Raw genomic sequence first — 24,785 nt, 5'->3', positions numbered from 1 at the left:
GTGATTATAGATTAACAGAGTAACCACATAATATTGGGACCAGAATGTGCAGTATGTGGCCTACTTACAAGTCAGAAGCAACAATAAGGTGTATCAGTGAGGTGGGATGGCAGAATGTTTGTGCTGTCTCTATATTTTTCAGGATTTTTGTAAATGACCACAGTCGCAAATTTACGGTATTATCCTGTATACAATTGTAAATTGGTAACAATTCAAGAACTAATGTAAGAAAACATCTTCCTATATACATATAGATTTCAGGACGGACTGCTGGCTGGTTTATGTGAACATCAGAAGTTTCAGAATGAGCTTCCTGTGGGCTTTCAGCTACATACTGTATTCTTTTACAGGAATATTTCCAAACTGGGTTGTCCACAGCAATATATTGTATATTACTGCGGAATAGTGTAATTACTGCTGTTCATACTGTAGTTCTAGTTTCAACTATTTGCCATTTATTAATTAAGATGAAGTTGGACAAAGTGAACTGTTTTTTCTGGACTTAGCCCGGTGTGAAAAGGTCAAATCACTTCCAAGATCAAACAGTGATGTTTGTTGGGGTAAAATTCAAAGTAGAAAAGTGAAGTCGAAATAACTCCACAAAACAATACACCCATCAGTCTCAGAATGCAATGTTTCTACAGAATAAACCTACTGTTTATGTAGCATGATTACTTTTTTAATATACATTTCTGTTATGTTGCAATGTAGGAATGAACTGCTTATACACGCAAAAGAACTGAATAATATCTTAGTTTAATTACAAATACAATCCAGCCACTGTTCAGTAAATATCAGCAAGCCATTAATCTACATCTGCGTAAGCTAGCTACAGGTTTGTGGTGCCTCAGATGGACTTCTGACCAGCTACAATTACAAATCACTCATTTTTCTATAAATGAAGGTCAACAGATTATAAAAATGAAATAAGTAAAATAATCTAATATAACATTTTTATTATAGACAGTAGATTCCTTTGTTTTACCTGGAATGCTTTGAGACTAATAGAATTTTCACATTAATCACAGACACCTACCAGTATAAATGTTCTAGCAAGAAAGCTGCTTGAGATTCAAGAAGGGAAGACAAGTATTGGCTACACTTTTTTTTTTACCTTTTTATACACATATATTACCCATGTGTAATAAATATTTAAGAAGTATACGCAAAACAGGTGGGTTAAATGTGAAATTAAAGCTCATGCGAAAGGCACAAGATGAGGCAATTGTGACTTCTCAACTCAAGAAATAGGAACACATTCCATGTTCCTAAACATCTAAACTCATGAAGAGGAATTACCCCGAAAAGCATATATAGAAAGGCACAACTTCTGGTGCCTAAAGTAAATATTTCTGCCTGTATGTGTGAGCACTTTAACTGAATTAGGTGTCAATCAAATATGTTTCACCCCTGTAAATTGCAGATGATATAAAAGAAAAAAAACAGGAAGCATAGCTAGAATTGAATGCCAACAAAAACAACCAAGTTTGGCAAGCTCCAATTGTAAAACTTTGGTCGTACATCCACGTTGATGAATGTTTTTATATCTTTATGCATTGAACACTGTTCAGTAAATGTGAAATATTTGTATATAGACATATGACGTACTCATGAAATATTTGTATACGTTTTATACGTTTATACGTTTTATTGTTCACTACATATAATTTGCAACACAGTAATGAAAGCTTCTTGGCTCTAACAACTGGGTTGTCTCTTCTTTGAACTGTATGTCCGCCTCACTTGTTTATAGAAACAATACTACAAGTAGGAGTGCGCAACATTTGGCTGTATTTGCTGATTAAATAAGTTCATTTGACAATTAGTGTTTACCTTTGAAAACAAAAAAAGAAAAAAAGAAACTAGAGTTAGCGCAGTGTCACTGTGGCTACTCACTCTTTATCGAAAATACACACCGAATACATACATATTTTTAGCATCCCATTCTCACACACAAACACACACACACACACACACACACACACACACACACACACACACACACACACACACACACACACACACACACACACACATACACACACACACTCAGACATATGCCATCTGAGGCCCTGTAGCTGTAAACAGTTCAATTCCACATCACACATCACATTAGAGCAACTAATTTCTCCTGGAACCAGGTTTTCTTGCACTTTTCTGTTTTAATTACTGGTGACTTCTGCATCTCATAGAGAAAACTGTAATGTTACACACATGCAGGAATTGTGCATGACATCATATTTTGGGCACAGACGGAGCATGAGGAAACAACTTGTTTTAAATACTTCAAAATATGGGCCACCAGTACTTATCACGCAGTAGATGATGGTTGTGATAAACATCAGTATGTCAAAAAAGCATGAAGTTAAAAAGTTTGTCTATTAGATGTAAAATTCATGACGACGGTATAGTTGGTTCTATAGAAATCTGTGTGCGCATCCTTCAAATTCTTACTGTAAATACAGAAAAAGTCATTGCGCCTGGCAGCAGAAAAGAAGAAAGGGCTTACATTGTCAAGTGGTGTAGAATCCTTCCTTTTGACGTTGCGATTGTTAATTTCTGTCGAGCAATTTATTTTATTGTCAAACCAAAATATTGAGCATGCTAAGCATTAGCAACACTAATTACACATCAATTATAGTTCACATTGTTCAGATTAGAAATAATTGGTGGTTTTGGGGTAAATAAAAATCTAGGAATTTAGTGGTAACCATATGTTTGCTTATCATCCAAATACTTGTATAAGTCCGAATTTTAAATACAACTGATAGGTGATACCCAGTCAGCAAACAAATTTGGCCCAGACTTGGCATTCATCTGGCACAGCTGGCATTCATCCGGCACTGGCATACAGCATGTGGGCCAAACATGGCCGAGGTTTGGCAGAGGTGGTACCGATTTTATGGCGGCTCACAAGACATGGGCCAGATGTCATTTGTAGTATGTATTCGGCCCAGATGTCAAGTATACATATGTGGGCCACATACGTATGGCCGATCTTAACCCATATTTATAATCCATTTCAAATACCTTTGAGTAAAATCCCAATGTTTTAATTCACAAAGATATTTCCATCTTTCTGTGTCTCATGCCTTTAAGTTAATCCAGGCCACAATAAAGATTTACATTTCTGAATTATGAAAATCAACTGTAATTGTTTGATTTCAGTTGATAAGGTTTTTGCGATTAATTTAAACTTGTTGACCAACAAACCACCAATTAATACAATCTAAACATTTTCATTATATTTAATCCTTAGCTAAATCTAAAACTACTGGGCATGTGCACATCAGTATACCGTCATTTTTGTCACACTGTATAATAATAGTAAAGGTGAAATAGTGGAAGACTTTTTGGTATGATATTGGTGTTTTTGTTAAATTGAAGATTTTGACAGAATTTTCATTACCAATAAGAAATGTTATATTTGGGTATTTTAACTGCACAAAATTTGTTTTATTATAAATGTAAATAATTTTTTTTTTAGCAAAGTTTACCTGTATTTGTGGTCTTTTTAAGAGATATAGAACATTATATTAATTTGATTTCTATATCTACTGATAAAACTACTAGAAGTAACAAAAGCATGAACTAGAAAGTTTGCTTCTAGCTGCATGTGGCCCTAGTAAAAGTACTTCCGTCTTATCTGAGTTGAGCAGAAGAAAGTTATTAAGCATCCACTGTCTAATGTCCTTTACACACTTTTCAACATTGTTAAGCTGATCTCTCTCATCTGGCTTTGCTGAAATATACAGCTGTGTATCATCAGCATAGCAATGGAAGCGAATCCCATGTTTATGAATGATTTCACCAAAAGGCAGCATATATAAAGAGAAAAGCAGTGGGCCTAAGACAGATCCTTGAGGAACACCAAACTTTACCTCATAGAGTGTGGAGAACTCACCATTTACATCAACAAACGATCAGTCAAATAAGACCTGAGCCAAGAGAGAGCTGTTCCCTTTATTCCAACAACGTTCTCAAGTCTAGCAAGTAGTATAGTGTGATCAATGGTGTCAAAAGCTGCACTAAGGTCGAGCAAAACAAGTAAGGAGACAAAACCCTGATCAGAGGCCAATAACAGGTCATTTACCACCTTAACTAGCACCGTCTCTGTGCTCTGATGAGGCCGAAATCCTGACTGATACATTTCAAAAATGTTATTCATAAGTAGGTGTGAGCAGAACTGCTATGCTACAACCTTTTCTAAAAATTTTGGATATAAAGGGGAGATTTGATATTGGTCTGGAGTTGGACAGCTGACATGGGTCAAGGTCAGGTTTCCTAATTAGGGGGTGGATAACTGCCAGTTTGAAGAATTTTGGTACATAACCAGTGCTAATGGAAGAGTTTATTATTTTTTAAAACAGGTTCAATTACCTCTGGAGTTATCTGTTTAAAGAAACTTGTAGGCGAAGGATCGAGAATGCAGGTTGATGATTTTGATGAGGAAATTAATGAAATTAAGTCATTCTCATAAATAGGAGTGAAGCTTTGTAGTTGATTGTCTGCTATAATTACACTGCTGTCTACAGGGTTACTTGTAAAATTATTTGGATTTATATTAACCGTCTGGATTTTTTGCCTGATGTTTTCAATTTTATTATTAAAAAAGTTAATGAAATCATTAGTACCTAATGATGGTGTGCATGTGAGTGCAGTGCTTTTATTCCCTCTTAATTTTGCTACCGTGCTGAATAAAAATCTAGGATTATGCTTGTTATTTTCTATGAGGGTGGAGAAATATGCTGATCTAGCAGCACTAAGAGATTTTCTATAATTTAAGAGTCTCTCCTTCCATGCTATTTGAAATACTGTTAATTTTGTTTGACGCCATTTACGTTCCAATTTTCGAGTGGTCTGTTTTAAGGTGCGCGTATGATTATTATACCACCGTGCTAATTTTTTCTCCCTGATCATTTTGGTCTTAAGGGGAGCTACATCATCTAGAGTGTAAGGTAACGTTGTTTCTAGATGTTCAGTGGCCCAGTCGAGCTCTGCGGGGTCTGAAGGAGATCTAGTTAATATCGTAATTTCTGGACGATTATTAATAAAACACGCTGCTGTAGCTGACGTGAAAGTACGCTTAACACGATAACATGGTGAGGTAGAAATGCAATGACTGAGGCAAATTTTAAATGAGATTAGATAATGGTCTGAAATAGCTTCAGACTGTGGAATTATGACTAAGTTTTTTATTTTTAATCCAAATGTTAACAACAAATCGAGAGTGTGTTCACCACTATGAGTGGGTCCTATAACATTCTGATTAATTCCAACTGACTCTAGAATAGGCACAACAGCTGCTCTTAAGGAGTCTTCCTGATTATCAAAATGAATATTAAAGTCACCAACAATTAATGCTTTGTCTAGAGAAGTAGCTAAATTTGTGATGAAATCTGCAAATTCTATCAGAAAATCAGAGTAGGGCCCTGGGGGCCTATAAATAATAATTAGTGGAATTAACTGACTGGACCTGTTTTCGGACACTGAATATTTTATGTTGGTGTAAAGAACTTCAAATGTTTTAAATTTTTGTTTAGTCTTTTGTGTGACGCTTAGATTATTATTATAAATAGCTGCCTCCTCTGCCATTTAGACGGGGTTGGTGTATGTAACTATACCCAGCAGGACTCGCCTCATTTAATGCTAAATATTCATTCAATTTAATCCTTGTTTCTGTCAAACACATTATATTAAACTCCTGGTCGGTAATAATTTCGTTTTTATAGTAAGCGCTTGAAATAAAAAAAACTACACCTGTACGTGTCTGAATAAACGGACGACGGCAAAAAAAAATGAAACCAGCATGCACTTAAACCAGTGCTTCTCTTTGCTTCTCTTTTTCTGGTATTTAATTTTTATTATAGTCTATTAAAACTTTTTAATAATCTGTATTTTTTTTTTTTTTTTAGGAGGAAGAACAAAAGGCTTCAGTAAAGACACAGTATGGAGAAGGTTTAGAAGTACAGTGATAGGAGCAATTCCAGAAGGAGCAGAAACATGGACATTTAAGCGTCATAGTTCAAATAAATCTTGTTCCTGACCAGAAACATGGACGTTTAAGTGGTATACATAGTGTGAAACTTGTTAATGACCAGAAACATGGATATTCAATTGTTAAAGATACAGTAACTCTTGTTCCTGACCAGAAAGGGATGATCAAGTGTTACATTTAACTTCATGAACAAAAACATAGCGGAGCTTCTACTTGTTTTATTTTTGCTTTTATTTTAATTGCTGAACTGACGGGTGGTATTTTATAGAGTTGTTTGTACAAGTGTATATGTCATGTTTCAATGTTTTGATATTAAATATAATAAAATATGTGTTCAGAATACTGTCGTTGTGGTGACTATTCATTTGGGAGGGATGTGTGTATCAAGTGGCCTGGTTATGGTTTTTTTAAGGCTGACATGTGGAATCTATCTGGTCCAGTGTATAGGACCACAATAGGGCCAGCTATGGTCATACAGGTGGGTGAGCTATGGCTCTGTCATGGCCCTTTTATGGCCCATATTTTGGCTGCCAGGTTTAGTTAACCTATGGATTATGCTCAGGTGTGGCTAAGTTTTGGGCTTTCTGCTGTTGATATGGTTTACTTATGGTTGTATTTTGGTTCCAATGTCATATTTTGACCTGGCCCAATTCAGGACCAGTTATGGATATTTAACTTGGGCCAGTTATGGCCCATGTGTGGCCCTTGTCTGGATTCCAGACCTGGTCCACACTAGTACCTTAATTCATTGCATTATGTGTGCCACGCAAAAGCTGGTTTTGTGGGCCGGAGCTGGGCCAGAGAAAAATTGCTATGTGGGTATTTGCTTCAGAAGGAATTGGTTAATATACTATGTTTTAAAGTAACGCAAACAAACAGCTAGAAGAGCAACAGTGTTCTTGTACATAAACTCCTTATAAATACATCACATAAAACCAGTTCTGTTCCTGATGCGGTGTGACATGGAAACATTTCTTTTTATATTGCCCAACACAGAACACTGTGCTTTTTCTCAAGCCAGCCATTAGCACAGCTAGTGCAATCACACACACACACACACACACACACAATAATAATGATCTTAGGTTGTGGTGTGGCCCACTTGATAGTGACAAAATAGGCAGCAAAACTAACACAAACAACTTTAAAGCCTCTAAAGGTTACTTTACTTTTTTTCGCAGGACATGCACCAGAGAGTGGAATCATCCAACATAGTAAAAAGCTGAAGTTAAAAAAAATCTAAGTATATAACAAAAACAAATAGAAAAACTACACAAGCAATTTACACTTAACAGAGTGACAAACTAAACATTGTCAACTTCTCCATCAAAATCTGTTTTCTTCCAATTACATGCATGCTAATTATGCTCACAATGTCACAATCATTAGAGTTGTTATTCAGAAATGCTGCATAGCAAAAAAATCCAATATGATGAGTAGAGGCATGCATGCATATGAGAAATCAAACGCCGTTGCTAATCAACAGAAAAAACAAACAACGAGTGCAATAACTTTATTCAGAGGTCAGAAGTACTCCAGTCCCCAGACTTAAATGAGTCAACCCGTCCAACCGGAAGAGCCTGTCGCCTGAGTCACAAGTGTAAACAAAGATGGGACAAGTGAGATCACTGAATGCTAAGCTTAGCTAGCATTAACTGCCATTTTTAAACATCTTCTCTTCCTGAGGTGGCATAAGGAAAAAACCTTAAGAGGAACCCCACTCGAGAGGGAATAGTTTTTTACAAAACAAAACAAAACATTTTTAAGTAAATTGGAGCCATATTACATTAATCCAATGGGACAATACATTTATTGTCTCATTGGATTAATGTAATATGGCTCCAACTTACTTAAAAATGTTTTGAAATGCAACATTATGGTTTTTACAAACCATATTCCTTATTCCCTCTCGAGTGGGGTTATTCTTAAGGTTTTTTTCTTATGCCACCTCAGGAAGTTTTTCCTTGCCAGAGTTGCCAATGGCTTGCTCATTAGGGACAAACTTACACTTATAAAGAACAATATAATTGATTCTTTTTTTACTACATGATATGTGTAAAGCTGCTTTGAGTCAATGTCCATTGTTAAAAGTGCTATATAATAAAAAATGTAATGAATTTGCATCTACATATGCACATCCTGGTGCACTGATGCTGTTATGCAGTCTAGCTCTTTTGTTAAAACAAGTGTGTTGTTGATAATTAAATACTATACCTTTTTACATACATACATTTTATAATAAATAAGAATAATTAAATTATACTCTAATTTGAAGCCTTATATCAATAGAAATACAGAAGGTTATGATGGTTCGACATACTATTTTTAGTTACAATGACAATAGTCATATAACAAAATTGTTAAAATATTTCAATTCATTACCATAAATTTTTATTTGTATAGTGCTTTTAACAATGAATATTGTCTCAAAGCAGCTTTACACAGATAATGTGGTGATTAAAAGTGAATATGTTCTTTATAAGTAAGTTGTTCCCTGATGAACAAGCCGTTGGCGACTGTGGTGAAGGAAAAACTCCCCGAGATGGCATAAGGAAGAAACCTTGAGAGGAACCAGACTCAAAATGGGGAACCCATCTTTTTCTGGGTTGCACCAAATGTCCATGTCCAGATATACGATGTTGTGGGGTACAGTGATGATGATCAGAAGCGAAAAGTAGTCCTGAGTCAGTGTAGAAGACTGTTGACATTAACTACAGTCTAATCCATCCTCAAAGCGCCTGTTCTTACTCCGGAATTTCATGGAACCACCCAAGGTGTTGATAAGAAACCGTCAAACATTTACATTTATCTACTTTTAAATTTGCGGCATTTAGCAGACGCTCTTGTCCAGAGTGACTTACAAAAGTGCTTTGAGTCTCTAGCAAAGAATAAATCTACACTGGTATTCTAGATTACAAACTTAATATAAGTATACTGTAACTCTTGAATTCCACAAAGCAAACTTGGAAAGTGCTAATTTAAACAAAGCAGCCTACGTATATACTGTAGTTTATACAGTATGGTACTATAAATTGCTCTTTGTAGCTAAATGCCTCACTGGAATACAAAGAGAGATCAGAAAGACCTACAACAAGCTGAACCCCCGAAAATGTTGAAACCATTCAGCAACTTGTGCATGACGATCGTCAGAGAACAAACCACAACATTGCTGCCATTGTGGGTGCCACCTTGTCATGTTAAACAGTCCAGGCAAGCCTCATGTGTGATTTGAACATGTGCAGTGTTGCTAACAAGTTTTCCCCAGGCTGTTGACCCAGAGGCACAAGGAACACCACGTCAAAATCTGCCAAGAACTTTCCCAGCGTGGCGTGGCGACCCGTCCTTCATGTTCAAGATCCTTACTGGTAACTTAGGGCATGACCCTAAGAGGAACATTTCTCGCAGTGGAAGAGTCTATAATCTCCATGACCAAAAAGGCGAGACAGGTCTGCAATTTGACTAAGTGCATGCTCATCCTTTTTTTTTCAATATTTGCGGCATTTTTTCCCCAGGTGTCAGACCATCAATAGCAAGCTCTGGATCAAAGTTTGAACGCATCTGAGGGAGGACATTCAGTGATAGTGACCGGATCTGAACATAGCTGTCATGGGCCAATCATGTAAAGCTTGTCATTGCATGACAGTTTTTTTGGTTGTGTATGGGTATTTGGAATATGGAATAGCTAAAAGCGTTACACCTTAATGGGGAATTCAAAAAAAATATTTTAAAAAAAATCCAAATACTGGGCGTTGACATCTGTATTGAAATGTTTTATTGACTACCACTCAGTTGCAACAGCCCCTATTATCATGAAATGTATTGAGAAACACATACCTGCACGCAATGAGGCTACCAACTAGTTTGTAATGTTTAATTAAATAAAAGGGGAACAGTCCTACTATTCTATAATTAATGCAAACAGTGATAGAAATGCAAATGGCTACAATCATATAGAGAGTTTCACAATGGGAAATAGTTCCTTATCTTATGAGGAAGGGTTTCTCAGTAAATTTGTCTGTATATCAACTAAGCAAATGAAAAAAAAAAACAGAAGCAACTGCCAATACTGTGCGTTGTCTCAGCATGTCTGTTTTGGAATGTGTTATTAATAACTACCACCCAGTTGCCACAGCCCATCAAAAAATGTTTTGTAAAACACATACTTGCATACATTAAGGACATCATAGGCAAACACCTATGTAGCAATCTGATAAAATAATTGATAATTTATATAGAAATCAATTTCTTTTACTAGCTTCCTTTTTTAGTTTAGTTTCATTTAACTTTTGGTAACCTAAAGAAAAACTTCATAATGGCATATTCATTATGAAGAATAATGAACTTCCCAGAACCCTCCTTCTAAAATTTAGGTCAAGAAAAGAAAAAATAAAACTGAGGAGAATGCAGGCTTCAACAGAAATGACATTTTCTCTAGAAAAAAACCTATTTGCATGAGGCTTGATTAATCTGATGCTTCAATTTTAGTGATGTTAACAATGTTGAAATATCAGAAATAAACATACTATATTATTATGTATAATGAAGACTACAACAGGGGGCAGATTATTTTATTGTAAAGGCCCAAAGTTATGGAACAGCCTTCCAATCAGTGTCCGGGTCTCACACAGACACAGTCTTAGTGTTCAAGACGAGGCTGAAAACATATTTATTTAGTCTTTTATCAGTAGATTTTTCTTAGGTAAAGGAGCAGATCTGGAGGGATCATGAATATAGAGTGTTTGGTGAACTGGGATATTTGTATGCTGTCGTCCCCGCACTCTTAAACTTTCACTCAGGTTTGTTGGGTGGGTTGTCTCTTATCCCGGAGATCCCTCATGTCTGTGGTACCTTCTAGTTATCACTTTTAGTTATGCTGCCATAGTGAGTTCAAACTGCACAGTGTCTGTAACTTTTATACAGCAATAAGGATACTTAATAATCCATATATTTCTCTCCCTGTCACCCCTCTTCTCTCTCCCTCTGTCGAGTTAAACATGCTCCTGAGGTTCTAGTGACCACTGTTCCTGCCCCTCTCTTCTCCTCGGATCTGCCCACTTTGTCCTTGCCTGCCTCTGGATGGTGTTCTCTTCGATTGGAGGCCACACTGTGCAAAACAATATTTTAACGGACCGGCCTTTAAGGTGTGGTGAATAAATACAACCAATTAAAATGATACGAGCATAAAAACTGTTATTTTCTAAATATAATAATAAACGTGAATCAACTGTGTTGGTTTTTGTTCATTTTGCTCACTTGGGGGTTTAAATTTAGCAGTAATGTATTATGTGTTAGCGGCCAGAGCCCCTTTAAGAAAGTAGTGGATAGAGGTAAGACATGTGACCGAGGAATCATGACCTGCAACAAGAGTGAGTCATCGACAGATGTGCGGGAGAAAATCCGGTAATTTTCCAAAAAAAAAAAAAAAAAAAAAAAACTGAAATAATGTAAGTGTAACAGACGTTATCATAAGTTATGTATTCTTTCTGTGCAGCCCGGTACCAATTGACCCATGAACTGGTGCCAGTTCGTGGCCCTGGGGTTGGGGACCACTGCTCTAATTCAAACTTTATTCTTTAATTAAAACTTATTCTATTTTGAGAGACAGGCAAAAGTTCACTAAGCAGAGCTTTCTTTATTTACTTAAATTTTCACCCCAGCACTTTCCTTTCCAGTACTGACGTGGTTTTGACACTTGCGGTTTGGGACGTCCCCTCCACTCACTCACCACTGGCACAGCATTTTTTTTCACAGTGGTTTTTTTTATTTTATTTTTCACCACAGACCAGTTGTTTAAACATTTTCACTGCATGCTGTACTGGTTGTAGTTGTGTATGTGGAATAGCTAGAAATGCGATCCATTGTAATGTTCTTCTTCTTCTTTCAGTTGCTCCCAGTAGGGGTCGCCACAGCGGATCATCTGTCTCCATACTACTCTGTCCTCTACATCTGCCTCTTTGAAACCAACAACCTGCATGTCTTTCCTTACCACATCCATAAAGCTCCTCCTTGGCCTTCCTATTTTTCTCCTTCCTCAGCATTCTCCTACCGATAAACCCCATGTCCCTCCTCTGCACATGACTAAACCATCTCAATTGAGCCTCTCTCACTATGTCTCCAGAACCTACATGCACTGTCCCTCTAATGAGCCCGAATGTCCTGAAAACTGGTTAGAAGGCTGTTCTATAACTTTGGGCTTTTATAAGAGAAAGATCTGCCCTCTGCTGTAGTCATCATTATTTAAGGTACCAACAAATAGCCTGCACCTTTTGATCCAAGTAGGTGTGGAGGATCATATTGGTACAGAAGTTCACTCAGATACTGCGGAGCTAGACCGTTAAGTGCTTTATACGTCAATAGTAGTATTTTGTAATCAATGTGAGATTTGATTGAAGGTCCCCTGGTGGTCTAGTGGTTAAGATGCAGCGCTCCCACCGCTGCGACCCGGGTTCGATTCCCGGTCAGGGAACCATCCCCAGCCACTCTTAGTGCCGGTCCCAAGCCCGGATAAATTGGGGAGGGTTGCGTTAGGAAGGGCATCCAGCGTAAAACATGTGCCAAATCAAACGTGCGGAGGATCCGCTGTGGCGACCCCTAACGGGAGAAGCCAAAAAGAAAGTTTTAATGTGAGATTTGATTGGGAGCAGTGTAAAATGATTAAAACAGGGGTGATGTGGTCATATTTTCCAGATCAAGTGAGGACCATTGCTGCTACATTCTAAACTAACTGAAGCTTATTTATGGACTTACTCAAACACCCAGACAGTAAAGCATTAACTAGTCTAATCTAGATGTAACAAAAGCATGAACTAGTTTTTCTGCATCCTTTCTAATTTTAGCAATATTTATGTCACCCTGTGCTTCTCCTTCTTCTTAAAAGAAGTATTTACCACTGCCATTTCCATTCTTTTAGCAAAATCTACCACCATCTGACCTTTCACATTCCTCTCTTTAAAGCCATACCTAACCATAACCTCCTCATCACCTCTGTTCCCTTCACCTACATGCCCATTGAAATCTACCATAATTACCAATCTTTGTTTCCTAGATACATTTTTTACTACTTCATCTAACTATCTCCAGAATTTTTCCTTCTCCTCCATCTCACAACCCATTTGCAAAGCATAAGCACTAAAATTACATTTATCATCACCCCTTCAACTTCCAGCTTCACATTCATCACCCCATTAGAAACTCTCTTTACCGCCACTACACTCTTACTGTACTCATCCATCAGAATCACCCCCACACCATTTATTTTTCCATCCACACCATGATAGAACAGTTTAAACCTCCACCTCCAATGTTTCTGGCCTTACTCCCTTTTCACTTGGTCTCCTGAACACACAGCATATCTACCTTTCTCCTCTCCATCATATCAGCTCCTTCTCTCCCTTTACCAGACATAGTACCAACATTTAAAGTGCCAACTTTAACCTCCACTCTCCTCCACTTCTCCTTTGGCCAATTGGGATACCCAATTTCCCCAGTACCCTATTGGAGAAATGCAGAAAATTTGATTTGCCACGTTTTACCCTCATGTTCTTCCTAACGCAACCCTTCCTATTTATCCGGGTTTGGGAGTGGCACTAAGAGTAAACTGGCTTGTGCATGGCTGGTTTTTAATTGCAATTCATTGTAATGAAGAAATCAAATTGCAAATGAAAGGAACTATTGGGTATTGATGTCTGTGTTGGAATGTTTACTCATTACTACCCAGTTGCCACAGCTCTCATAGCGTCATACAATGTTTTGAGAAATGCATATTTGCATGCATTGCTTTAAGGCCATCATACCCACGCATCCAGGTAGCTCAATTAATTATGTTGAAATCTTTTTTTTGTAACCTACTTTTTAGTCTTATTAAGGAAAATTAGATTAGCTACACCAGAAAGCTTTTTTTCAAAGTGAAATCACTGAATTACCTTAAACGAAGTGTCAGATACCAAGCAGTGATGTATGTAAGGCAGCTTACATGTAATGGCGCTATTGTACCAAATGTGGCCCATAGGGGCATTATAATTAATACTCTATATAGTTAGATGTTATACTACACCACCCTTGTAATAGTATTTGAGGGAGCCACCCAAAAGAATAACACAAGTGTTTTGGCATGATGAAAAGTCAGACACATGATTTTCAGCTTACCAAAAATAGAAAACGTTTTACTACAGTACTTAGCAATGAACTGAATAAAATAAACATGTAATTGTATTATAAAACAGGGGGCTGCAAACTATCTGAAAAAAGGAGTCATGCTCTTAAACATGTGTGCAAACTAGACATTATAATGAGATGATCAAACCATGGTGTTAACTTACACAAAGTGCTACTTTCTATATTAAATTAAAACAATAAAAATAAAAAAACCTACATTTTCTACTTGAGAACTCTTAACACAGATTGAGAAAGGATGCCCATGGTGTTATGTATTTGTTGTTCAGAATTGGGTTAATCCTGCAATTGTTGTGTTATGCTTTTGTTGGCGCTGTGTCACCCTGTGTAGATATTTCGGAACAGTTGTTAAGTAAAGAAGAAAAAGGTGATAAGTGCACTGGGCCTCTGATGTGTCTTTGTCCATTGAATATACTGATATTCAGACAAACACAGCTTCTCCATCTTGGTCCAAAGTGGGTCCTAGGTGAGATCAGACACAAGTACTGGATTTTGCATGGCCTAGCATACATTAAGAAGCAGCAGCATAACTGTGAAGCATGTCAATAATGAAGATAACAGATTTGCCCCCTCACAACTACAGCTGTACAAACCACTCTTTCAGTTCACTGGTACAGACTGTTTCAGCACACTTACTGATGCATAGAAAGATGCTGGGGCATCATGTTAAAATGTATGACAAAAGTTGTATATCTTGATCTTTTAGAAAGTATGGAAAAGATGTACAGTGGGGCAAAAAATATTTAGTCAGCCTCCAATTGTGCAAGTTCTCCCCCTTAAAAAGATGAGAGAGGCCTGTAATTTTCAAAATCGGTACACTTTAACTAATCATGCTCCCAGGTCCCAAAGTGTGGAGCATTTAGAGGGTTAAACAAGAAGGTAATTTCTTGAACAGTTAAATGTTCTATAAGTGGAACCTTTAACTCTGCAAAAGCCTCCTGGAGTTCGGAAGTTTGTGCCTCTATTAGTCAGTATCTCAAATAGCTTACCACAATGTGACAAATCATCTTAATGGCAACAGAAATACAGTGGGGCAAAAAAGTATTTGGTCAGCCACCAATTGTGCAAGTTCTTCCACTTAAAAAGATGAGAGAGAGGCCTGTAATTTTCATCATAGGTACACTTCAACTATTAGAGAAAAAATAAGAAAAAAAAAAATCCAGAAAATCACATTGTCTGATTTTTAAAGAATTGTTTTGCAAATTATGGTGGAAAATAAGTATTTGGTCAATAACAAAAGTTCATCTCAATACTATGTTATATACCCTTTGTTGGCAATGACAGAGATCAAACATTTTCTGTAAGTCTCCACAAGGTTTTTACACACTGTTGCTGGTAGTTTGGCCCATTCCTCCATGCAAACTCCTCTAGAGCAGTGATGTTTTGGGGCTGTCGCTGGGCAACACGGATTTTCAACTCCCTCCAAAGATTTCATCTTTAATGCCCTTGCTGATGGAAGGAGGTTTTCTCTCAAAATCTCATGATACATGGCCCCATTCATTCTTTTCTTTACACAGAGCAGTCGTCCTGGTCCCTTTGCAGAAATACAGCCCCAAAGCATGATGTTTCCACCCCCATGCTTCACAGTAGGTATAGTGTTCTTTGGATGCAACTAAGCATTCTTTCTCCTCCAAATACGACAAGTTGAGTTTTTACCAAAAAGTTCTATCTCGGTTTCATCTGACCATATAGCATTCTCCCAATTCTCTTCATGTACTGTCCCCTATTTTCATGTCAGTAGTTGATAACCTTTTGGAAGACAGTCTTACTCCGGATTCCTGGAGGACTGCTTCTATTAGCTTGATCCTCAAAAAATGAAAGAACCCATTAGACTGTGCCTCATATCGCCCGATCAGTTTACTTAATGTAGACTTCAAAATTGTGGCTAAAGCCTTAGCTCGTCGCCTGGAGAAGATTCTACCTAAGGTTATTAAACCAGACCAAACTGGTTTTATTAAATCCCGTTATGGTTAAGACAACGTTTGTTGTCTGTTGAACATAATACAACATCTGACTGTAGACAGTGACCCGGCTGCTATAATATCTCTGGATGCAGAGAAAGCTTTCGACAGGGTTGAGTGGAGGTTTTTATTTCAAGTGTTGGACAAGTTCAATTTGGGCTCTAACTTTATCAAACTAGTGAGGCTTCTTTACTCTAGACCGTCAGCTGTGGTTAATACTAACGGTTTACTATCAAGTCGACTTTCGTTCCAAAGAGGTTGCCGTCAGGGCTGTCCCCTGTCGCCACTCTTGTTTGCCTTATATATCGAACCTTTGGCAGAAAGTATTCGCATGCATAGGGGCATCCGGGGGGTGATGGCAGGTGGGATGGAACACCGTCTGTCATTATATGCGGATGATGTTCTTCTTTACTTAAAACAGCCACAGCTCTCCATTCCCAGTCTGTTAGAGACAATTCACCAATTTGGTCAGTTTACTGGATATAAAATACATTTTGGAAAATCCCAGGCCATATTTTTAAATACCCCACAACCGGTTAATTTAATTTTTTCAATTAAATTCATTTTTATTTGTATAGCGCTTTTAACAATGAACATTGTCTCAAAGCAGCTTTACACAGATAATGCGGTGATTAAAAATGAATATGTTCTTTATGAGTAAGTTTGTCCCTGATGAGCAAGCCGGTGGCGACTGGCGACTGTGGCAAGGAAAAACTCCCCGAGATGGCATAAGGAAGAAACTTTGAGAGGAACCAGACTCAAGAGGGAACCCATCCTCATCTGGGTTACACCGAATGTCCATTTGTGGCGGGTATACAATGTTGCGGGGTGCAGTGATGATGATCAAAAGCGAAGTGTATTTCTGAGTCAGTGTAGGAGACTGTTGACATCAACTACAGTCCAATCCAGGCAGGCCTGGATGAAGTGGGAAGATCCACGGGGGGGAGAGGGGCAGGAACAGTGGTCACTGGAGCCTCAGGAGCATGTTTAACTCGACCGAGAGAGAGAGAGAGAGAGAGAGAGAGAGAGAGAGAGAGAGAGAGAGAGAAGAGGGTGACAGGAAGAGAAGGATATGGATTATTAAGTGTACCTATTGTTGCATGAGAGTTAAAGTCACTGTGCAGTTTGGACTCCGGCAAGACTCGCTATAGCAGCATAACTAAAAGGGAGAACCAGAAGGCAACACAGACATGAGGGATCTCTGGGATAAGAGACGGCCCACCACACCACCATCAACAAACCTGAGTGAACACGTGAATGTGAGGGGACGACAGCGTACAAATATCCCAGTTCACCAAACACTCTATATCAATGTTCCCTCCAGATCTGAGCCTTTACCTGAGAAAAAATCTACTGATTAAAGGCTTGACTGAATAAATATGTTTTCAACCTCGACTTGAACACTGAGACTGTGTCTGAGTCCCGAACACTGGTTGGAAGGCTGTTCCATAACTGTGGGGCTTTATAAGAGAAAGATCTGCCCCCTGCTGTAATCTTTTTCAAATTTACATTGTCACTTTCACATTACTGACTCTGGGTTTCTTTATTTGGGCATACATGTAACCTCTGACTTAAAGGATTTATTCTCTAAGAACTACCCACCCTTATTGGCAAGACTTAAGCAGGATATGAATAGATGGGCCCCTTTACCAATTTCTTTTTTTCGGAAGGATTAACACGATCAAAATGAATGTACTCCCCCGTCTACTCTATTTATTTCAGTGTATACCCTGTTACTTGGATCAGAACTTTTTTAAAGATCTGAATGCAGCTATTGGTAGGTTTGTATGGAACAATTAAAAAACCTAGGATTAAACTTGCTTCTCTTTTAAAGACGAGGGAGTGTGGGGGTGGCTCTTTGCCCAATATGCAGCTATTTTATTGGGCTGCTCAGATTAAACAAAAGTGGTTTTTAAATGATACAGACTCCTTGTGGGTCAGTATGGAATCTTTTGCATGTGCGCCAAGACTGCTAACATCCCTCCCGTTTATTCATAACTTTAAGGAGGTCTGCCCAGTAGCTGGGAATTTTTTGCTTTTAAACACTCTTTTGGCTTGGGATGATGTCAGGAAGTATCTCAATGTCCCCAAGAAATTGTCCATGCAATCCCCAATTGCTTTAAACCCTGACTTCCCTGACTTGTTAGCCGGTATTGGCCTTCTGGCCTGGGCAGGAAAGGGTATATCTAATTTGGCTGATTTATTTACAGGAAAGGTCTTTAAATCTTTTGAGACGCTTAGGATAGATTACCAACTTCCCAAGTCAGATTTTTTCAAATTTCTCCAATTACGTCATTTTATTCAGTCTGAAATGAGACAGGGGAAAATTCGCTGGGAACTTTCTGATGTTAAAAATAGTCTTCTTCTTCTGAGGGCACAAAAGGGGCAGATTTCTTATCTGTATTCTCTGTTATCTGAAACCTATTCTCCTTTGGATCCTTTGAGAAACGTTTGGGAAAAGGATATGGGCCAGTCATTTACTGATGACGAATGGCTCTCTATACGTGAGGAGGTTTTTCATAAATCAATCTCTGTGCATGAACAAAACTTCAAATTTATATACAGGATATATCTTACCCCAGTACACCTCCACAAAATGTACGCAAATGTATCTCAGATGTGTTTTAAATGCTAATCTAAAATAGCACCGTTGATGCATTTATTTTGGGACTGTAGGAACATCAAACCTTTTTGGCATGAGGTACATGATATGGTTTAGAAGATGCCGGGTAGAAAATTTACTTTGTCCCCAACTATTTATTTACTAAACTGCAAAACGTCATTGGATTTCTCTACTGACTCACAGTCTTTATTAAATATCATTACTTATTTGGCAAAGAAATGCATACTTATTCTATGGTCATCACCACAGGTACCAACTTTAAAGATGTGTTTAGCACAAATGGCTAATCTTTTTCCTTTGGAGAAACTTACGTATGACTATATTGTTGTTATTAATATGCTTGAGTGTATGCTGTGTGTGTTGACTGATCGGCTCTGTTTTTGTTTTGTTTCAGTAAGAAATAAATAAAAATATAATAATAAAAAAAATAAGAATTTTATTTCCATCATTCTAGATTCAGTAGGAATGAATCTGAATGTAATAGGACAGATATCACAGTGGTGAAAACATGCTTGAATAATGCGAACATATAGATCAAATAGAAAAACTATAGAAATCATTATTTCAGAAAATTTCCTCACCTTCTTTCAAATCTACCTCATTCATATCATATATTCCTATCATTGTTATCATGGACATTTATACATTCATGTCAGCTTCTGCAATGAGTTATGAATAATCTCTATTCAAGATATTGATTGGATCATTGTCCAACACTTTACACTTTTATCAGAGAAAAAAAAATGCACCATGGTATAATGATATGTGTTTCTTAAAACCACTCAGATAATAGACCGTAAATTCTGTTCAACAAAATTTTTAGCATTTTAAACAGCACCTGAGTTAAAGAAAACCTTTTTGTAGAAGAGGAAAGTTAACTGCTCCCTCTGCTGGACCCTCTTATTATAAATGTAACATGCGTGTTGTTCCCTGTGGTAATCTTGCACTGATTGCACGCATGATCAGCAAAGCAAACTACAGCATTACCGGGTGACGGCTCAGATATAACTTCTTAGTTTTAGTTTTGCTTGGTCATATAAAGATGGTTTGTAGGTTGTTTCCACCTGATTCCTGGAAGAGTTGTGTGCATCAATGAATAAAAGTATGTGGTTATTCACCTTGTATATTGTTATCAATGCCATTTAGGATAATTTTTCAAAACCGATGAAAGAAGAACCGTGGCTCCTCACAAACTAGCGTTATACAACCATAATCATATTAAACTGAATATAATCTTATCTAAATATTAGTTCGTTCAGAGGTGTGGTGAATCTGTCGTTAAAATGTACATTTAATATATATATATATATATATATATATATATATATATATATATATATATATATATATATATATATATATATATATATATATCTCAATGTTTATATCTGTTTCTTTTGTTTATAAGCATGGTTAAGATGTTCAAGAATGCACATTATATATGTGTATGGCATTACAGTACTGTGTACAGCTTTAAAATTAGTCCTTCTGGCCAGATTTAATTTATTTCCATGGCAACCCCAAAGTCTGAAATCTTAATCTGCTCGTGCCTCATCAAAATGTCCACACAGAGCAATCCAGAGACCTGTCTTCCTAGAAAACTATGTGGTCACCTATACTGGAAACACATCTGGACAACCCCTTTGCTTGCACGACCCAATTGGAACATCAGATCTGAAGCTGCAGATAATGGAAATAACAAAGCAACAGACCGAGACTGCTGTGCATCAAATAGAACAAGCGTCCTCAATCCTCGCATCAGACACCTAGGACCCATATCCTGAAATCAGTGGAAAAGAAATAGCTGAAGCCTGATGCCTGCCCTAATGATGTTAACCCAGATCATCATCCTTGGCCACAGCCTGCCAAAACCCGAACCCCGCTTTGTTAAACCTACTTTTAGTGTTGAAAAATAAAAGATTAATAGTTATTTATTTATATTTATGTATATTTTTATATTAATATAAAAATCCTTATTAATAAATGACAAATTAATAATATTGTTTGTTATTTGGATATGAATTTTCAAGGTTCCCTAGTGGTCTAGTGGTTATGATGTGCCGCTCTCACTGCTGCGGCCCGGGTTCGATCCCCGGTCAGTGAACCAACCCCAGCCACTCTTAGTGCCGGTCCCAAGCCCGGATAAATGGGGAGGGTTGTGCTAGGTAGGGTATCCAGCATAAAAACGTGCCAAATCAAACATGCGGATGATCCGCTGTAGCGCCCCCTAATGGGAGAAGCCGAAAGAAAGTTAATTTAGATATAAATTTTCAGGTGTTCTTAGTGAGTAACCAAACATTTTTGCAAATGCTAATTTAATGATAATGCTAATTGCTCCTGGTTCCACTTGAAGCAAAGGTAAACATAAGACAATACAACAGTAAGAAAATGCTGCTTGTATACAAGATTTCACACAATTAATAATATTTTTCATGCCTGTCACTGAAAATGAACTATCGCATGAACATAGTGTGACAACATGGTGTTTATAGGGAAAAAAGAAAAGCCAACATCAAATGTTCACATTTTTCAGGATTGATGTGTGTGTCATGTATTAGGATTACTGTGGTTGTTACCAGTATCTGTCGATAGAGGGTGCTGAAACATGTAAAATTAAGGAGATATGTTGCAGGTAAAGAAAAGAAGTTAAGGTGCTTGGTGAATGCACAGGTGTGTGTGTAGTTACAACCTATTGTTAGGAGCAAAAACAAGCCTGCAGAGAAAAAGATGAAAAACTGGATAAAAATGTTTTAGATGTGGACATTGAGGTCATTTAGGCAGAGACCAAAGTTTCCCTGCACGAGGTCAAGTATGTCATAAGTGTAAAGGAAAAGATAATTGTACCCAAAATGTGTCGCACACAAAATCGAAAAAAGAATCACGTAAACAATGTGGAGAAAACTGATTATGCGTTCGTTGTCCAGGAGAATGCGATGGCAGAGAGGCTGACTTTCCTTGTTGGTGGCATGAAATTAAGACTGTTAATTGACTCAGGTGCCACAAATAATGTGAATGTGTCAAAAAAGTTGGGGCAAAGCCATGTTTACCATTGTGTAAACCATTCTTTTAACAAGTCTATATATGCCCTGGGATTAAGAAAACCAATTGCTGGAGTTTTGAAAGAGGAATGTTGGTCCATTTGCTGAACAGACCTAGGGCGTGTTCATCTGTCAGAAAGTCATACCTTTCTGTATAATTACAGGATTTAGATTAAAGTTATTCTGCACAACTGGCACAACCTATACATTTTTTTGTTGTGTGAAATTTGGGTTCGATCAGAACGACTTTTGACAATCTACAATCACAAATCAATCTCTTTACAAGTTAAAGTTACTAATCGAACAAAACATAAAAACCCTAAAATCTTTACTTGCTAACAAGAATCATTAGACTGATTAACGCAATGATCGTGGCTTGTTAAAAGCATCAGCTTCTTATTTTAGAAAATTTCATTAGAGGATATTCTTTTTATTATTAATTCAGTTGTATTCTGTTTATTCATTTATTAGGAACACTTTGTAATATATGTGGGCATGGCCGAGCATCGGTTTGTGAATAAAGGGAGGGGCCGGGTGCAGATAGGACGGGGATTGCCTCACCTAATGTTAATGAGACCTAATAATTATTCTCTATAAGTAGAAGAGCATGTGTGTGTGATGGTGTGTGCGTGTGCCAGAGATGTGCTTGCTACGGCAGCGCATATACTAAAATTAAATACTCAAATAAAAGTGGATGTGAAGCCGTTGCACCTGACCTGTTGTGGCGTACCGTCTTCCCACATTCATACGCTCTCCCACAATATGTAAAATAGTTTTATTTAAAAAAGATTATTGCCTAAGTTTGAAATTTTGTGATGCAATAGGATTACATATTCTGGTCACTCGAACTAGGAGACGACATTTGTTTTCATATATTGTATAAGTTATTTGAAAATCGTACTAGCCTCTGAATTATGGAGTACTCTAATAGTTGCTAATGAGAAATCTATTCACTAAAAAATCTTTTGCTGACTTAAATACTCACATAATTATTTATCTATTCAGTAATTTTTTTAGAGATCATATCTTTTTTTTTCTGGGTTATAAGTCAAAAGTAATTTTTAAGTATAGTATTAGATTTTTTTTTTTATGAAGCCATTATTCTTAATTTAAAAGTTTATTCAGTTCATTAAGTGCTTTTCTGTATTGTAACATTCATTAAAAATTTTATTCATTGGACAGAATTTTGAATAAAAATATCTTTCAGACATCATTTGTCAAAAAGTGTTCTGCGTAAAATATTTCGAATAAATCACTGCTTAAATTGGTGAGCTTGGTGATTGCATGCTATGTGCACAAAGTATGTGCAGATGCTTTTCCTGTTCTTACAGAACAGGTGTGATGACCAAAGTAGAAACAGCATGTTCATTGTCCCGCCGAGCCTGCCACTCCGCTCCAGTTTCCTTCAGAGCACGCACCTCTGATCCAGGGCAGCAAAGCGGATGTATTACCGATGCCTGGCCGCAAAAGGGACAACGTACCACCGCCTGGCCGAGAAAAGGACGTCTTACCACTGCCTGGCTGCGAATGGGACGTTGTACCGCCGCCTGGATGCAAAAAGAACGTTGTGCCTCTGCCTGGCCGCAAAGGGGTTGTTGTACTGCCACCTGGCTGTAAAGGGGACGTTGTGCCACCACCTGGCTGCGAAAGGGACGTCACATTGCCGCCTTATGGATTCTACCTGCAGTACTGATTATCCCCTCTTTACGGTTCGTAACTCTCCCTGACTCTGGTTTTGTTTCTGACTTTAAATAAACATGATAGAGTTACTCCCGTTTCCTACGCATGGTCACTGTCCTAACAATAACCCATAGGTACATAGATAGATAGATGCATTTATGTGTCACATATACATTACAGGACAGTGAAATTATTTCTTCGCATATCCCAGAAATGTTGAGGAACTGGGGCCAGGGCACAGGGTCAGCCATGATACAGCACTCAGGGAGCACAGAGGGTTACTGGACTGGAGGCCACTCTGTGCAGCTTGGGAAGGTTTCTCATCAACGCCTTGGATGGTTCCATGAAATTCCGGAGTAAGAACCGGCGCTTTGAGGATGGATTGTACTGTAGTTAATGTCAACAGTCTCCTACACTGACTCAGGAATACAGTTCGCTTCTGATAATCATCACTGCACCCCGCAACATTGTATATCTGCTTCAAATAGACATTTGGTGTAACCCAGATGAGGATGGGTTCCCTCTTGAGTCTGGTTCCTCTCAAGGTTTCTTCCTTATGCCATCTCGGGGAGTTTTTCCTTGCCACAGTTGCCACAGGCTTGCTCATCAGGGACAAATTTACTTACAAAGAATATATTCACTCTTAATCACCACATTATCTGTGTAAAGCTGCTTTGAAACAATGTTCATTGTTAAAAGCGCTATACAAATAAAAATTATTTGAATTGAATTTAATTAAGGGCATTGCTTAGCAGCTTGGTGACCCTCAACTTGTATCACCACCTTTACTAATGTTTGTACCAGTAATTGAAATTGGCTTAATTGGGATTCTTATCACACTTTGACTGATCAGAGAAACATGCCTTAACCTAGGTATAAGATTTCGTACAGGTTTATCTCTGTACTCTGGTGTTCTTTCAGTTTATTATTTTGACAAGTGTCAAAGACCATGAAAGGACAAATTCCAACATGACAATAATGTTTGCTTTACCCTTGTTTACTTGTCTTTGCTACATACATCTGCCTTATTTAAACAGGAAACCAGGCATGTTAGTTATTTTTGGTCATGCTGAATACATCTTGCCATGCATCACCTACTGCTGAAATTTCATCAGCCGACTTTATAGAGGATATAAGTAGATATGTATGTTATAAAGTACTGATAAAAAGCTCAGTAATAAAAGACAAGGCACAACCCGGCACAAGACTCTTAAGAATTATTATTTTTTTACCTGGAATTGTCACAGATTGTTGGGATTTATTTAGACTCGATTTTTTATATTTCTTTCTTCCACAGAATGCATTACAGTCTG

General features: G+C 37.6%; 1 protein-coding gene across 1 annotated transcript in view; it reads right to left on the bottom strand.

The window, feature by feature from the left end:
- Positions 1-24,785, bottom strand: part of LOC310734700 (uncharacterized protein) — a 133,110-nt gene that overhangs the window by 10,945 nt on the left and 97,380 nt on the right. The window lies entirely within an intron of this gene.

The sequence above is a fragment of the Silurus aristotelis genome (genome assembly GCF_946808225.1).
Source record: "Silurus aristotelis genome assembly, chromosome: 12".
NCBI lineage: Eukaryota > Metazoa > Chordata > Actinopteri > Siluriformes > Siluridae > Silurus > Silurus aristotelis.
The sequence above is the reverse complement of the archived record's forward strand: the minus strand, read 5'-3'. Positions and strand labels throughout refer to the sequence as shown.